A 14,801-nucleotide genomic window follows, 5' to 3' on the forward strand; every position below is an offset into this window, starting at 1 on the left:
TTCTTTTTAATTGTTAAGAAGAAAAGCAAAACCTACTCTAACCTGTGTAATATAATTCTATCCAGACATAGGAGCATGAATAAGCCTGCTAGGTTCTCTTGAATAGACATGTTTAATGACATCAAAAATGTATATATGTCATGAAAAGGTTATAATTCAATTTCCAAAAGATTATCCAAATTTTGGTTGAACTTTAATTTTTTTCAAGATTTATTTATTTATTTGAGGTGGGGGGAGGAGCAGAGGGAAAGGGAGACAGACTCCCCACTGAGCATAGAGCCCAGTGCAGGGCCAGATCCCAGGACCCTGATATCATGACCTGAGCCAAAACCAAAAGTCAGACACTTAACTAGCTGACCACTCAGTCACCACTGAACTTTAATATTTTTGAGATAGTAATGTAGGTGTTTTATTCTTTAAGATTATATTTTTTATCCAACAATATTCATATTTTTATTGTTTTTAGTGTAAAAAAACTACTCGTCAATTTGCAATATAATCTTTCTTAATCTGTTGATCAAATTTTTAAGCATTTCTGTCAAAAGTCATTTGGTACACAAGAATCTATTCTCAAGCTTTAGCATAGAAAATGAGTGTTAGAAGATACTAAATAAAGTTTCTCAGGACAATAGCTCTGTTGAAGTTTTCAATAATGTTAAATAAGCAGCATTTTTATTGATTTGTTGGTATTGCCTACAAAATGAGTTAATTTCACTCCACATCATGGAAACAGGTGGAGCTATCTATGACTTGGGAGCTATCTTATAAAAGCATGCTGTTACTACAGCAAGACTAAGTTGGAGAGAATCAGATGAGTACAAGTTTATTACTCTTAAAAGAAAACACCCATCATGAAATTCTATAAATGTTTCCTAGAGATACCTGTGTGAATATAGATTGATTTCTCTGAATATGATCAGTGAGTTTCTGAGAAAGCCTGTTTCTAGTTAACATTAAACTCAATGGAAATAAAAACAGGATTTTGCCATCTAAAAATTCTAAAAATTTCCAAATAAGCTGTACTACTAATAATTTAATTTCTAGATTTGCACTGATTAGTACTTATCTGCAATCTCTCTTTTTAGACCAGTAACTATTATGTAAGAAGTACATTGACAAACAGGGCCATATATAAGAGAGGTAATCTATGTTATAAAGGTGGGATATCCTGCAATTTGAGGAATGTTGAAGAAAAAATTCAGTGTAACACACCAGTACTATGTATTTGGGTTATCTGATAAGAAATGTTGAGGGGACTATTGATCGTATTTATCACCATACTTTCTGTGGATTCAAAAGCTGCATTACATTTTTAAATTATTTGAATGGACGTATACGTGTTTGATAGAAGGGAAATTTTATTGAGAACCATCTACATGAAGTTTCTCAGCATCTTGACTAATTTCTATAAATCATCCTTGGATAAATTATTAATATTTTAATCTTAAATTTCCCCAAGTCTAACATCCGGGCTTCTCCACTATGCTATACTGCCTCACCCCCAAAATCTCTGCTTTTGTGACTTTGCACAGATTTGTATTCACATGGGATGGTCTGCTTCAGGAGGAAGAGTTTTCTATATGAATAAATAGAAAAGCTGAATGAAATCCTGATAGGAATGCTGTCAAAATGATTCAAACATAAAAGGACACAAGGGGAAACAATGTTTCCAAAGGAAACACTGTACTTTCTCACCCAGGACACATGTTCTTACTCCACGTTTTTGGAACTGAAATCTTCATTTACTAAAGCTTTCCAGAAAATCCCCATTTACACAAGCATTTTAGGTGTGAAGCTTGATTACCACAGATATTAAAGGATATGATCATATTATTTTAATTATTTTTACATTTGGATCCATCATCAGATCTAGGATGCAGCACCACCAGAAATACTTGCAAAAATTCTCAACATGAGGGTGACATCAAATAATGAATATTAATAAAATAGAACTCAAGCAAAATGGGGAGTTGATTACAATATTAAGAACATAAAAAACCCAAATTGTAGGTACACAAGAAAGAAACCTAGAGACAGAAAATATTATCTTTCCAACATGTTACATGTATTGCATTATTTAATTATTACCAAAAAAACCTTTTTAATATAGGCACAATTACCTTTCTAATTTTATAGATACACAAAACTGAAATCTCAAGTCTGGGTTATCGTATAGTTTTCAAGTGGCAGAATGTTGGTTCAAATTCAGCTCTATTTTCATAAACTTTAGGTAATTCAATTATTTCTGTGCCCGACTTAATGAAAACTGTATGCCAAAAACTAAGTGTCTGAGGATAATAGGCATAATTGTATTTTCCTAGAGACATGGATCATAGGTTTTATAAGATTCTCAAATGGGTCTGTAAACCAAAAAGGCTTTTGTGCAATAAATTTCTTAGGCATCAATGAGGAATCTCAGTTGAAACAAACAAATGGCTCTAATTTATGTAAATTAGGGGTTTTCAAATTCCTGTCGATTCCTATGGTTTTACTGAGATGCTGTTTTAGTGATTTTCTTTGAATTTCACTTTGGATATTTATTTTTAACTCTCCTAAAAGCTGAAATAACACATAATTGACACACAGATGTGTTGCATGCCAAATTTTAATAATTTGCACCAATCAAAACATTAACTTGTAGTGCTGATTAATAAAATTTCTTAAGTCATCACTCATTGAAAATTATTCCAAGATCATAATGCAAGGTATCATCACAATTCACATGTCTGAGTCAGGTTCATGGCTATTATACCATCTCCCACTCAAAAAAAAAAAAAAAAGTCTCTTTAAATAAGTTACCTGTTGAGATAAAATCTTGTGGAACGAACACTGTTGCATGAAGCCTCAGAGTGTAGCTAATCTCCAGTTTACTAGATTGCTGAATTGTTCTATTATCCAGGTTATAGTACTTTTCTTTTTTACTGAGGTGGAAGAGACAATATTTCAGCTGCATGGAAGAGAGGAGGAAATATGGAATCCACAGTGTTATGGATTGATGTTTGTCCACACAAAATTCATGTGTTGAAATCCAAACCCCGCCCCCCATACCTCAGAACATGACCCCATTTAGAGATATGTTCTTCACAGAGATAATCAAGTTAAAATGACATTAATGTTGGCTCCTAATTCAATGAAATCTGGGTCCTTATAAAAAGGAGAAATTTGGAGACAGACATGCACACAGGGAGGACGTCTTGTGAATACCAAGGAGAAGACCAGGGTGATGTAACCCCAAACCAGAGAACACTAAGGATCGCTAGCAAATCACCAGAAGCTGGGAGAAAGAAATGGAAGAGATTCTCCTTCATAGACAACAGAGGGACTTACCCTGCTTACACTTGGATCTCAGACTTGTGGCTTCCAGACTATGATACAATAACCTTTCTTTGTGTAAGCCATCCACTTTGTGGTATTTCGTGAAGACTGCTCCAGCAAACCAATACACAAAACTCTTTGCACGGTCTTTTTTCCCCCAAGCTTTTATTTAAATTCAAGTTAGTTAACATACAGTGTAGTATTGGTTTCCGGAGTAGAATTTAGTGATTCATCCCTTACAATCACACCCTTACAATCACACACACTCATTCAGATCCTTTTTGAGCCTCAGTTGTACCCTTACATTCAGTGGTAACGGTTGTTGCCAATTTCTTAGGATCTTGAAGGTTTTATGGTTCAAACTGAGTTACTCTTTATTTCTCCAGTGTTAATAATGCTTTCATAAGCCTAAGAAATCAGTTATAATTTGTCTTTTTTACTTGACATTTTCTATTTTCAAATTTTGTACTTAACATCTACTCCCCAATTTTGAAGCCTTTAGACAATTTTCTTTCTGACTATTTTAGTGGGTTTGCAGGAGAGGACATAAATTCAAAAGTTCTGTCTTATATCTGTAACTGAAAGTTTTATTAATTGACTTAGAAATGAAACCATTATAATTTGAGCATGTAAAATAAACACCCAATAAAATATTTGTTTTACATTCATGTTATATCTTTACTGAAAAGAAGATTCCTCGGTCAAAAAAATTTAACACTACTAAGCTGTGGATTTCATGCAAAAACTTTTAAATCTAATGATGTAGACAATTACCCTAGTGCTCAGTTTCACTCTCAAGTATAACACACATTTGTTTTTCTTTTATAACATATTTATATATGCACTTTCCTGGGCAAGGGAATCAAGTGTGTAGATTTCTCAAACACCATGGTGTCCAGTCCTAGCTAGAATCTTTAGCTGTTAACATTAACTTTTACCATTCATGATAACAGCTGTCAGAATTAAATCAGAAATGGAAACAGAAAACTTAAAGTAAAAAGTGCATACAGATAAAACACATTTATTTTTCTTCTTACAAGTGCCAATGGCTTTGCATTGATAGAATTTGATATTCCTGGTGATAGGTTAGACACTTATATTTGAGGGGCCTGTCTGTAAAACAAGTGATGAAAGCATCATTCATTCATTCATTCATTCATTCATCCATCCTTAGTGATGGACAGAATTACTAAACTTACGATTTTTTGTGGGATGTCCCACTAATGTTCAACTGCGTGCATTTGTAAAATGGCTGACTAGGACGAAGTCTACATATCGTGGTTGTTGAATAGTTTTCCCCTTCAGTCAGCTTATTTGCCTACTATATCGACCTAGTCATACTATTGAATAACTAACCAAGATACTAGAATAGACAATCCTCAAGTTATTATCAAATCAATGTGTGCTTACTTTTCAAATGTGTTGCAAACTCTCAGAATAGGATTCCATCCTGTTGAGCTGCCGGATAGTCCTCCAGACCCATGTAGGGGAGGCTGCTTGTCCTTTGGAGACCTTTTCATCTCCCTAAGTATGTTTGATGGAACTAAGGATCCAATAAAACTGTGATTTTCCCATGAATGATTCCCTGCATTGTATTAGCTTATATCATTTCTGGGCATCATGCCTTAAAAGTCGACTATTTGTTTTTCTTTAAATATCTGAAAACTACAGTGTTTGTGTCAATCTTGGTTCAATCTAGGATAAACCAAAATATTGTTTTCAAAAGATATTTTCATTCTGACTTTTTTCCTGTGGTTATCAAATTGGATGCAGACTCTGTCCCTACTTAGCCACATGTATGTCTTTGAATATCTTTAAATGATTGCTGAGCTTGTAATAAGCATAGTTGTAATGATCCTATTCCAAAAGAATTATGCATAATCAGGTCATAACAAGGGCTAAGTATATGGCATAGGAAAATTACTCAATGGCAGAAGAACCTTCAAGCTAAAGCCAAACCCTTTATTAGTTTTCTTTGTTTATAGAATGTGGTCACCATGGCTTTCATGTGAACTCTGTAGAGACTGCTTAAAACTTATGAGCTGGGAGCTGCCATGTAAGCTAGCTATCCATGTTTCATGTATGTATGCATGGGCCTATCTATCTATCAACCTAACAATGTATCATCTATCCACTTATTTTTCTGCAATACCATCTGTTCCAGAACTGTAACTATTACCAATGGTCATGTTTAACAAGACTTATGAAGATCCCTATAATCTATGATTTATTTTAAAGATATTTTCGGTCATGTTGTAGAAGTTAAAATTGTACCTTTGCATCTTGTCCCTTAGGCATTATGCAGTTTTAGAGTTGATATTTATGAATTGGAAATTGGAAAAAAAATAAAATGAAACAATTACCTATTTTTCATCCTTACCCTAAATTACCAGTCTTGACCTCTCCCTAAGGGTGACCTTTCCAGAGTGTATAGACTTTTATTTCCTCAGGAACCTCCTTTTAAGGTTATTTTCTTTTTCTGCCGCATAAAGTTGATTCCTTTATCTTCTTTACAACCATTATATCCAGTGGAACTCTGTTTACTTAGTCAACTGAATGATGATAACTGATTTGCTTTTAAAAATCTCAAACTAGATCATGAGCTACTGGCAGATTGTGACAGTTTTAATGATTTATTATCTCTAGTACCTGGAATAATGCTGCAGTTGGAATAGACAATAAATGAATATTTATTGAATAATGTTTCTTGTGTATGATTAGCCTAGCTGATTTTATGGTAAGAGAAAAGTAATGAAAGCCATCCGAATCTTTTCTTGTTGCTTTTTTAAACAGAACATTGGCTGGCTAGGCTTCAGACTTCATAAAATGAGAAAAAAAAAATAATACAATTCCTCAAACTTCTTAATGTATAGATACATTTTGAAGATAAAAAAAATCATTGGGTAATTAAAACAACACCATCTAGATCCCATTCAGTATTCCCCCAAATACAACATTTTGTACCATTTCTCTTCAATAATTTATAACTCTCATAAAGGCATTTATATTTTATTTTTCCTTTCTTCTATGATTATCTGAAGCTCATTCACATTTATCCCAACTCATGCATTTTAAGTTGGTTGAAGAGATCTTTATTACTCAGAAAACCTAATTCAGGCGTATTAAATTTTAAACTTTTCTTTATGTAACAGTTATTAGTTTATAATTATTATTACTATTATTTAAAACTTGTTAAATTTTCTAAAATTTCTAAAATTTATATTTCACCATATAAAATAAAGAACAGTAACTAAGAACTTATTAAAAATAAAAATGTAGAAAATTTTCCCTCATTCTGAATATGCATAATTAAATATCCATTTAATTTTTATTAATTTTCTATCTTGCTTCCTGTTTTTGCATACTAAAACATTTTGTATATTTTATAATGTCTTATTAAGTGACATTTTTATAATGACATATTTTATAATGTACTCAGGTGGGTGTGTGTGGACATGTTGGATTTATTTGTTCCTTTCTTCATTCGTCACAGCTTTTATGTGATATTATATGTAAGGAAAAGCACACACAGCTACTATTCCAGTTATTCTATTAAATCACCTGAAACATCTCCAGTAATTGGCTTTTTAAAAATCCATATACTTTAAAGAGCTTTAAAAATATTTTCTGAGAAATCAAGATTTACTTTCATGTAAATTATTAATGTCATTAATATGGGTCAGATATATAACTTTTAAACTTAAAATATGTACATATTTGAAGTATCATGAACAACTGAAGTTAGATCATAAATACTTGTGAAAAATATGCACATCAGCCCCCAAATGACTCTGGAAATCTCAACCTTCAGTCACAGTCTATTTTTGGAGTTAAAAACCAGTTTGGTCACAACACAAGGGGGATGACTGAAGGCTTCAGCAATGGGCTGTAAAATCTTTCCCAGCTAGGTCACTGATTGATTTGAGACTGTCACCAAGGTAGGTAGAAAAACAGCAACTGCGGCCATATAAGAACTGTCAAATCACGTGAAATAAGAATATGGTCTCAATTCTAGTAGACGTAGCTCCCATTTACCTACCCAACACATGCATTCACGTAGGCAGGGAGGGACACACGCGTGTATGTGCACGTGCACACATGTGCACACAGATTTCTTGGGTTGCTTTAGAGCAGAGTGAAATTATAACATTATTCTAGGGTGATTCTGTTCCCTGAAATTGTAGGACAGAATAGAAACTATTGTGCTTAATTTGTCCAAGCCGTATCATCAATTTCTGTTCTAGAATTAAAGTGGTGCACTTTACCAAGGGAAATCTGAGCTCTGGTTTTTATCCCTTTGTAGGGTATAGTTGAAGTGAAGTTTCTTTCTTCTTTTACCATAGGGCTCTCCAACGCTATTAAATATTTGGAAGAAGTAACATTTTGCCCGAACGATTCTACCAAATAAAAACAAAAAAAAGAATTTAGTTTGATCAGCAAAGAATGTAGAAATTTACTTAAGTAGTAAAGAATGTGGCTGTCTGACTTCGGTGTTATGTTACACCTCATGGTTCAGGCATCCCGTTTGCCTTAAATGGTTTCACAAGCAGGAGGGCTGACCCAGAGCAGATTTCGCAGCGCCTGCACAGAGCGCAACTAAACAGCAGATTTAATGAGGTTGGAATTTCACACAATGCCTTATTCAAAGAATCCAGGCGGCAGGGAGAGCAGTTGTGGGGAATTGCAGTTGCCCATAACTTTGCATCAAGAAGCAAACCTTTCTCCTCAAACAGTTTGTAATAGATCAAAAATAGATGCCAATTACATTTAGTTTCAAGATTCCAACTTCAGGTTGGGGGGGGGTGGGAGGGATGGAAGCTCATGTTTTTCCTTTGTTAGAATTAAGGAATTCAGTACTGAGCTCTATTTACCCCTCTGAAGTCAGGAAGGATCAAAATGTTCCCTGATCTATGCTGAAGCCTTCCTTCTGCTTTCCCACTTTGTGTCCTTGCCGCCCTACCAACTCCCATAGCATCTCTTGGTTGGCTTGTGTGTCTCCCCTGCTGAACTTAGAACTCTTTGAAGACGGCATTGGAGCACCTGTAAACACTTAATGGATGTAGAATGAATGTTGAATGAAAATAAATATAACTCCTTCATATACTCTATGTAAAACTGAGACATAAAATGTCAGACATTTCATTCTATCATTTCCTTAAGGAGCACCAACGTAAGAGTTCAATATACAGCTCATCTTTCTATGAAGTCAATCACCAGTTTTAATTTTGCAAATTTACTGTTCAGTTCTATGAAATTTCCCCTCCCTTTTCCCCATAGGAAAAGAGTCCCAGATTGGTCATTTTTACAACTCATTATTTTAGACCTGGGGATAAAACTACAATAACACAGGCAGACCACCTCACCTCTCGGTTACTGTATTAGGAGTTAGAACATCCTCCTCTTAGATTAGAAGTGTGTGGCTCTGAGCATTTGTATGTAACTATTGTTTGACCTTGAATCACACTCTCAAAAAGTCATATGAACCAGAGTGGGTTGAGGTAGGAGTAAGTAGAGTAATGATAAAATTGGCCATCTAGATTTGGACAGTTTTGTCTGCCAATGAATAAGTAAATAAGTAAGTAAGTGAATAAATAAATAAAGGGAGAGAAGAAAAAAAAAAGGAAGGTGGTGGGTTGGGGAGGAGGAAGAGAGGAAGAGAAAGACAAAGTGGGCAGGAGGCTGAAACAACAGGTAAAACAAACTTTCTACGGGAAACCAAACCAGAGCATGCTGGGTAGAAGAAATGATCCAGTGAACAACACTGCCCCCATTCCAGCTGATTTCTAGTCTGGTTTTCCAATGTTTGCCTTTTTAATGTTTATGTAAAACCTTTATTCAGGCTTGACTGGAAGTATTGAATGCCTATTTCACTTTCCACAGAAAGATTTTTTCCCCCAGTTGGTGTCATTGAATGGTGGTCCTCAAATGGGGATTAGACAATTTCAAAGGAGTCAATTTATAGCTTCTCACCTACTTATAGATATGCTCTCCTAGTGTGGCATTGATTTTTTTCCCTTAAATTCTTTTCCTTAATTTAATAACTATGTACAAAAAAGAAGACAAAAGCTCCCACTTACTCATCCCATGAGACATTACAAATTATTAGTGTTGTCATGGAACCTTCATTAAGGCACCTTTATCCCACTGAGGAAGCTTTTGTTTTTCCCTGTTTTATACGTATTTCCGCTAAGAAAGGAGAGGGGAGTAAAACGTGGTACATTTCTCTCCTTGTAGAATGTTCTTAAATCAGATAGTAGATTATCAGTGGTGGGATTGACGGCAATTTTTATTTAATGGCCTCATCTCTCCAAACCCCTACTATTTTCAAAAAATACATTGTTCTTGAGAAAATAGATGGTTAGAGTAAAGCAGTGTGCTTCAGCAGGAAATAATAAACTCTTTAAAATGGCTTTCATTCACATATTTAATGTAAACAATTTTTAAAAGTTATTTCAAGCCCTATCCCTAAGATGCATCATTAGGAGGAAAGAAAAGAATCTACAAATATTGAACATAATACAGACTACTTAGTCAAATATTTTCTAATGTAACTAGAGTACTATTTTGGACACCACATTTTTCAAATTATAATGGATAAAAGTTGCAAATAAGGAATTCTTTATCTTGGATGTGATATGCCTTATTCATTAATATAGCTAAATCTTATCAAACACTATCTTGAAATATTTATTCATTATAAGAAATGATCATTTTACTTTATTTTAGTTATTACATGTTAAAATGTTTTCTACTTTCTATTAACAAATAAAATCGTAATGTTAATTTTAGACTATTTTTCAGTAGCATATTATTTCCTCCATTAAATATACAGAAAAATTTTGACCATGACATCTAAGCAAAATAATGTACTTATTTTTATTTACTTTTTCCTGGAACTGAATGTCAGAGAGGAACACATGCATGAACATACTTTCTAAAATAATAGACTTGTTATATCATTTGTTTCTTAAATAATCTATGAGTTGTTTTTCATTACATTAAATTATTACAAGTAAATGAATGCACCAGAGCATGAAATTCACCTTACATTAATTATATAAATTCACATCATTTTCATTTTATTTAGCTACTTTTAATTATTTTATAAAATGAATTCTGGAATTTATTTATTTCTCTCTTTTCAAGATTCCTTAAATGCATATTAATGGATGTATTTGGGTTAAAAAGATAAAGCAAAATTTTTCCTCATGCAAAATGTCTAGTTTGGCTGATTGGTATGCCAGTGAGAATAAGCATCACTTTGACAATTATGATGTCAAAGACTAGTCCCTGAAATGAGCTAAATTAGGAAACTTAGTTTGACAAAACAAACAAAAAAGTTTAAAACACGTGAAAAAAAAATTTTTATCGAAGAAATTGCCTTGTTTAAAGTGTCACAGTATTTCAGTGTTCCCAATCAACCAACTCTGAGAATCTTATGTTAATCAAAGTGTCTATAAGGAAAAAGAATGCTAGTTTTAATTAATGGTGGTTTGATAGGTCTTAGAAAGTAGGGGTTTCAAGTAGGTGGTAAAACCACCTAAGAAGAAAGTTGGTATTGCCTATGTCCTTCTAAATTTGAGCATTCAAAATGGTTGAGAATTTTACTCTTACGTGTGGATCGCAGGAAGACACTTGCACGTGAACTGCAGAAGACCTGTGTGAGAATATCATAACAGCAAAAGACTGAAAATAATCCAAACACCCACCGTGGCAGACTGGCTGAATAACCATGTGTCATTCATACATTGGCACATACTCTAGTAGTCAAAATAAATGAACTATAACAATGTACCATAACATGGATGAATCTTAGCAACAAACAAATTCTCAGTATAACTTGTTTGAACTGCTTTACCGAAATTGAGAAAGCAAATGACATAAAAGGCTGGATCACCAAAAGACAAAACAGCCTGAAAAACAACCTGGGTATGAGTCACTGGTTTCAAATTCCTGGCTTTCAATATAAGTGAAAGAATTGCTAATTGAAGTCTCTGTTGAGATAGATTCTACAAGTCATATTTGGCTTTGGGACGACACTATGAGATTTTTAACATGGATGGTGTTAAAGAACCGAGTGTCTTTGCTAAGTAACAAATTACTTTGTATTGGAATGTTCTCAGTTTTCCAATGTTGAGTCTATTAAAATCACTGCAGTTGATTATGATCAAGGTGGAAAATATGATTATATTAATAATCATGTTTACCAGCTATATGTATAATATTTTAGACTGTTGTCAGTTTCAAAGCATTCATTTTGCCCAGATTAGAGCATTTTATTTTAATACATTTGCAAATATTTTCGTTCACTCATGATGCAGCTCATAGTACAGAGTAGTAGTTCGAAATGTTTCTTAATGAGAGAAACTTAAATGTACATATAAACCAATACACCCCTCCCTGAACACAAATATTGAAATCTTTTTCATTCAAGTAAATATGTTTATTAAACCCTAGAGCTATCTGCGATTAAGAACAAAACTAATTTAGGCTATTTAAGAACTATCAGAACTCTGACTATTGGGTTTGAAACTACATTTATTTTTCAACAGATGAAAATTAGTGATAAAATTCAGAATGAATTTTAGTTAATGAGCATTTATTTGCACTTACTGAATGTGGAGTAATATGCGTTTCAGAAAAGCCAGCACATACTTTAGTTCTTTCCTCACTCTCTTTCCCAAAATTTCTTGATTTTTACCAAGGTGTAAAATAAAATGCTACAGTACTATGAATATACCATAGATGTCATCATCTCTTTAGTCTGGGCAGAACCAGCCCCAGGCAAGATTGTGAAAGGAAAGATTGGCGTTGACATCACCAGACCTACTTTAGGCAGTTTTTTCCTACTCTTCAGGGTACTTTTCTTTGCATCCTTAAGGAACTTCCTATCTTCGTGAAATTCCCTGACCCCTGCCAATTAAATCTGCTCTCAGCAAAGGGCTCAGTCTCACTTGTTCATCCTTCACTGTCAATTTAAGGAAAGGTATTACTTTACCAGAGTTCTTGACATTTTAAACCATCTTTCTAATTGTGGCATCAGTGGCTTTGTCCCCTGGAAAGGCAGATCAACTGCTTAAGTCGACTTGTCTTCTAATGTAAAAGTCAGATCTGCCCTGGCTTTGTTGTGGGGGGCAGGAGGGAGGAAACTTATCAAAGAGTCATTTCTATAAGCAAATATGGCTGATTGAAAGATTAATGCCCAATTAGTGATTCTGGGGGGTTACCAATTAAACATCCTGACCATTCAGTCGATGATGGCAGTTACTGTATACAGGGCTTCTCATTGTTTGCAAATCTGTCTCAGCTTTATGACCAGTGAAACACATTGTTCAAACTGATCCCTGTCAGCATTAATTGTTTCACACTAGAGTAGTTCATCATTTCCCAAGTATTAATATTGATTCAAGCTCACTCCATTGTCTCCTGGAAACCTTTCTTCTTCCCGCATTGGATAGGATTATTTGCCCTATTTCACTTTGCTACATGGCAACTTTTTTAGCATTCAACAGTTTTCTGTGCCCATCACGTGATCAAAACTACACCTGAGAGCTTCTCTGGATTGGTGGCATTGGCTACAGCAATTCTTTAACTTAAATGCTTTCCTAATTTTGTTACATTATAAACTCCATAAAGGCAAGATTTATGTAAGCCCAGATGAGAACAGTGTGAGTACCCATTTTGTGAATAGTAAAGGAATTTAGCAGCAGATTTTACTAAACATACAAGAAAGCAGAGTATATACTTTTTGATTGCTATCACGGTTTTAATTAAAAAATGTGTCTGAAGAAGAAGAAAATCCTCTGGTTACCACCATAACTCATTCTATACATAAGTAAGAATGGAGTCTGTGGGTTGCAAAGGATTATAGGGAAGCACATTTGGTATGCAAAAAAAGATCTACCAGGAGGGATGTTATATAAGCTTAGGAAGGATATATAGAAAAAAATTATAAAAAGGATTTTTTTCTGATTTCATATTTATATTATTGATAACGGAAAAATGTGTGCAAGCTAACTAATATATGAGTATTCCTATATGGAGGTGGATGCGAACTGCCATCATATGTAAATACCTGTTTCCCCCCCGACACATGCCTCTCTCCCTCTTTCTCTCTCCCTCCTTCCCTCTGTCCCTCTTTCTCTTTCTCTCTCCTTTCCTTCTTTCCTCTCTCCCTCTCTCTCTCTCTCTTCTTTCATCAGGGATTGCAAACTAAAGTACTACTTTTGGGGAATTTTTTCTAAGAGATGAAGAAAATTTGCATTTCTTCCTACTTTGTTTAATTCTTTCAGTAGACGCATGCAAACATAACTATTGACCCACAACACGAAGTTTAATTACTATAATCATTTATTTCTTTTTCTTGATTTATATGATGAGGTTGGCTTTGAACTTGTGACCTAAAAGCAGAAAACTTTATATTGTATTACCAGTATGATAAGCCATCCAAGTCTCTGTATATAATTATTTATGAAATTGTATTAGAATATATGAAAATATTTCATTTAAAGTATTTATTTTAATATACTTTCAAAAATTAAATTAAATATTGAATGGTCTAGCACATAACCTCCAGATGTACTCAATATAAAATTAATAAAGGAGAAATATAATTAAATATCCGTTCATTAAAGAGATTATGGAGGGCACCAGCAATGTAAAGGATTGTAGTAAATAAGGTTACATTAGTGAAAAAATAAATAAATAAATAAATAAGGCTAGTGCAATTATCATTATAAGCACTGGACATGCAACAAACTTCTTTAACATGTCTGCAGAAATTCACTTAAAGGTTGCTATGTTGACAGATAATTACACTCCGCTACTCACCCACCAGTCTCCTCCCCTGGGCCTGACTCCACAATGAAGATTCATGACTGATGTGTTTGAACTTGTCAGTTTTGAGAGTAAGAAATTTTTTGTTTTTCCCAAGTCTATCTTAACTGGCTTTGGTAATTATAAAGCTATAACAAAACTGGGGCACGGTACAGTGCTCTTTAAATTACAGTGAGTTTGGACTTCCATACTTGTGCAACTTGTATTTCACCACATGAAGGAATCGACATTTTTCTTGAGAGTTGCCTCCACGTACAATGGCCAATTGCCAAATTAAGAATGTGGCACGATGTCTTCTCACTTAAAGTCCATACATAGTGTAGGTTTGAAGAGACCCTTAGTTTCTCTAGGAAACTGCATGTCTGAAGAGCCCACTTTGCAATTATGTACATGGATATCAAGCATGTTCCTTGCTGTCACAATCTTCTTCCTATACACTTCCAGAAATTTTCTTTTAAGAGGTTTTGGAAACATTTGTGGAATACTAAGCATGTGGTAGAGCTGATCTCTTCATAGAGAAGATGTAAGATGAGATACATCTGGGTACTTGAATAATAGATTCAGAGCACTAACAGTTCAAGCAATACTTAATAATTTAAGTCATACATAAATACAGACCTTTGAACAAAATAACAAAGATATACATGGAG

This window comes from Ursus americanus, chromosome 11 (assembly GCF_024610735.1).
Source record: "Ursus americanus isolate L20-20 chromosome 11, mUrsAme1.1.p, whole genome shotgun sequence".
Lineage (NCBI taxonomy): Eukaryota > Metazoa > Chordata > Mammalia > Carnivora > Ursidae > Ursus > Ursus americanus.